The sequence below is a fragment of the Triticum urartu genome, chromosome 5A, assembly GCF_056163025.1.
Source record: "Triticum urartu cultivar PI428250 chromosome 5A, HENAU_Tu73, whole genome shotgun sequence".
NCBI classification, from domain to species: Eukaryota; Viridiplantae; Streptophyta; class Magnoliopsida; order Poales; family Poaceae; genus Triticum; species Triticum urartu.
In genome coordinates, this window is record NC_141877.1 from 77,816,856 (window position 1) to 77,821,158 (window position 4,303).

The window sequence follows — 4,303 nt, forward strand, 5'->3', positions numbered from 1 at the left end:
ATTAGGATTTTAAGCAAATTACCATGCTATTAAGATTCTCAAAATAATCTGAGTGAAGCATGATATATCAATAGTTTCTATAAAACAAGTCCACCACCGTGTTCTAAAAGATATAAGTGAAGCACTAGAGCAAAACTATAAAGCTAAAAAGATATAAGTGAAGCACATAGAGTATTCTATCAAATTCCAAATCATGTATGGCTCTCTAAAAAGGTGTGTACAGCAAGGATGACTGTGGTAGACTAACAAGCAAAGACTCAACTCATAAAAGACGCTCCAAGCAAAACACATATCATGTGGTGAATAAAAATATAGCTCCAAGTAAAGTTACCGATAGAAGTAGACGAAAGAGGGGATGCCTTCCGGGGCATCCCCAAGCTTTGGCTTTTAGGTGTCCTTAGATTATCTTGGGGGTTCCATGGGCATCCCCAAGCTTAGGCTCTTGCCACTCCTTGTTCCATAATCCATCAAATCTTTACCCAAAACTTGAAAACTTCACAACACAAAACTTAAAGTAGAAAATCTCGTGAGCTCCGTTAGTGAAAGAAAACAAAAGACCACTTCAAGGTACTGTAATGAACTCATTATTTATTTACATTGGTGTTATACCTACTGTATTACAACTTCTCTATGGATTATAAGCTATTTTACTAGCCATAGATTCATCAAAATAAGCAAACAACACACGAAAAACAGAATCTGTCAAAAACAGAACAGTCTGTAGTAATCTGTAGCTAGCGCAAGATCTGGAACCCCAAAAATTCTAAAATAAATTTTTGGACGTGAGGAATTTATCTATTAATCATTTTCAAAAATAATTAACTAATTATCACTTTCCAAATAAAAATGACAGCAGTTCTCCTGAGCGCTAAAGTTTCTGTTTTTTACAGCAAGTTCAATCAAGACTTTCCCCAAGTCTTCCCAACGGTTCTACTTGGAACAAACACTAATTAAACACAAAAAACACAACAAAAACAGAGTCTAGATAAATTATTTATTACTAAACAGCAAGGAAAAATATTGGGTTGTCTCCCAACAAGCGCTTTTCTTTAAAGCTTTATAGCTAGGCATTGATAATTTTAATGATGCTCACATGAAGCACAAGAATTGAAGAACAAAGAGAGAATCATAAAACACATGACAAACACATCTAAGTCTAACATATTTACTATGCATAGGCATCTTATAGGAAAACAAATTATCATCACAAACAAAAACTAGCATATGCAAGGAAGTGGAAAGAAACAATAGCAATCTCAACATAACGAGAGGTAATTTAGTAACATGAAAATTTCTACCACCATATTTTCCTCTCTCATAATAATTACATGTAGGATCATAAGCAAATTCAACAAAATAGCTATCACATAAAATATTTTCAACACGATCCACATGCATGCAAAGTTGACGCTCTTCCAAAATAGTGGGATTAACATTAACTAAAGTCATGACCTCTCCAAACCCACTTTTATCAAAAACTTCATAAGATTGAACATTCTCCAATTATGTGGGATCTAAAGTTGACACTCTTATAAACCCACTTTCAATAATATTGCAAACACTATTATCAATCTCATATTCATCATGGGGCTTAAATAAATTTTCAAGATCAAAAGAAGAATCCCCCCAATCATGATCATTGCAACAAATAGTAGTCATAGCAAAACTAGCACCCCCAAGCTTAGGGTTTTGCATATCATTAACACAATTGACATTAAGAGAATTTATAATAACATCATTGCAATCATGCTTTTCGTCGAAGGAACTATCAAGTATGGGTGCAATAGCAACGATCTCATGTTTAACATAAGGAACTATAGCAAATTCATCTTCATAAATATTGGCATCATGGCCACAAGAATAGCAAGCATCATTTTCATCAAGGGATATTTCAACCAAATCATCGGAATCATCATTATCTATAGATTCAGGCATATCATTATTTTCTTCCAAAGCAACGTTCATTCTTTCAATAAATTCTTGGACATAGACATTATGAGCAAAGTTTTCATTGCAATATTTAAGTATGATGGAATTTTCAGATTTATTGAGAGTAAAATCATACTTCTCAATCAAAGAAGCAACTTCATGAGCACCCTTAAAAACCACAAATTCTTCAATTTGTTCGATATCATAGTAACTATAAACACCCTTTGCATAAGAAGATAAGATTTCATTATCATTGAACTCACATAGGTAGGGAAGGTGTTTTTTAGGGTTCTTAGAGCAGCAAGTAAAATCACAAATTTCGCAAAGATTCCAAGCATAGCATAGCAAACTATTTATATGATGCCATAAGAGCTTCCCTTTTTCAGACAAACAATGATGCACAAAATGAGCATGCTCATCTAAAGATTTCCCATCAACTAGGCTAGTTGGGGTTTCAGCACGAGCGCATACGGATCGAAGATGATCCAAGTAGAACACTTTAAGTGGATCCATAACAATAGACTATTAGCAAGCAAAGATGCAAGCAAATGGAAGGCACATGGTAACACAAGCAAACAAGCAAAAGAGGCAAATAGAGAGGGAGGATAGAGAAAGAGAGGGCAAATAAAACGGCAAGGGTGAAGTGGGGGAGAGGAAAATGAGAGGCAAATGGAAGATAATGTAATGCGGGAGATAGGGATTGTGATGGGTACTTGGTATGTTGACTTATGCGCAGACTCCCCGGCAACGGCGCCAGAAATTCATCTTGCTACCTCTTGAGCACTGCGTTGGATTTCCCCGAAGAGGAAGGGATGATGCAGCAAAGTAGCGTAAGTATTTCCCTCAGTTTTTGAGAACCAAGGTATCAATCCAGTAGGAGGCTACGCTCGAGTCCCTCGTACCTACACAAAAACAATAGCTCAACGCAACCAACGCGCTTAGGGGTTGTCAATCCCTTCACGGTCACTTACGAAAGTGAGATCTGATAGAGATGATAAACAATATTTTTGGTATTTTTGGTATAGAGATGCAAAGTAAATAAAGTAAAAGCAAAGCAATAATAAAGTAATGGAGATTGATATGATGAGAAAGAGACCCGGGGGCCATAGGTTTCACTAGTGGCTTCTCTTAAGAGCATAAGTATTCTACGGTGGGTGAACAAATTACTGTTGAGCAATTGACAGAATTGAGCATAGTTATGAGAATATATAGGTATGATCCTGTATATAGGCATCACGTCCGAGACAAGTAGACCGAAACGATTCTGCATCTACTACTATTACTCCACTCATTGACCGCTATCCAGCATGCATCTAGAGTATTAAGTTAAAAACAGAATAACGCCTTAAGCAAGATGACATGATGTAGAGGGATAATTTCATGCAATATGATAAAAAAAAACCCACCTTGTTATCCTCGATGGCAACAATACAATACGTGCCTTGCTGCCCCTTCTATCACTAGGAAAGGACATCGCAGGATTGAACCCAAAGCTAAGCACTTCTCCCATGGCAAGAACAACCAATCTAGTAGGCCAAACCAAACTGATAATTCGAAGAGACTTGCAAAGATAACCAATCGTACATAAAAGAATTCAGAGAACATTCAAATATTATTCATAGATAGACTGGATCATAAACCCACAATTCATCGGTCTCAACAAACACACCGCAAAAATAAGATTACATCGAATAGATCTCCACAAGAGAGGGGGAGAACATTGTATTGAGATCCAAAAAGAGAGAAGAAGCCATCTAGCTACTAGCTATGGACCCGTAGGTCTAAAGTAAACTACCCACACTTCATCGGAGGGGCTTGGATGATGATGTAGAAGCCCTCCGTGATCGATGCCCCCTCCGGCGGAGCTCCGGAACAGGCCCCAAGATGGGATCTCGTGGATACAGAAAGTTGCGGCGGTGGAATTAGGTTTTTGGCTCCGTCCCCGATCGTTTGGGGTACATGGATATATATAGGAGGAAGAAGTACGTCGGTGGAGCTTCAAGGGGCCCACGAGGCAGGGGGCGCGCCCTAGGGGGGGCGCCCCTACCCTCGTGACCACCTCATGGCTTTCTTGAGGGAGGGTCCAAGTCTCCTGGATCTTATCTGATGAGAAAATCATGTTTCCGAAGGTTTCATTCCGTTTGGACTCCGTTTGATATTCCTTTTCTTCGAAACCCTAAAACAGGCAAAAAACAGCAATTCTGGGCTGGGCCTCCGGTTAATAGGTTAGTCCCAAAAATAATATAAAAGTGGAAAATAAAGCCCAGTAATGTCTAAAACAGTAGATAATATAGCATGGAGCAATCAAAAATTATAGATACATTGGAGACATATCAATCTCAATACAAAGTTCTCCTCGATCTTCTTGGAGATC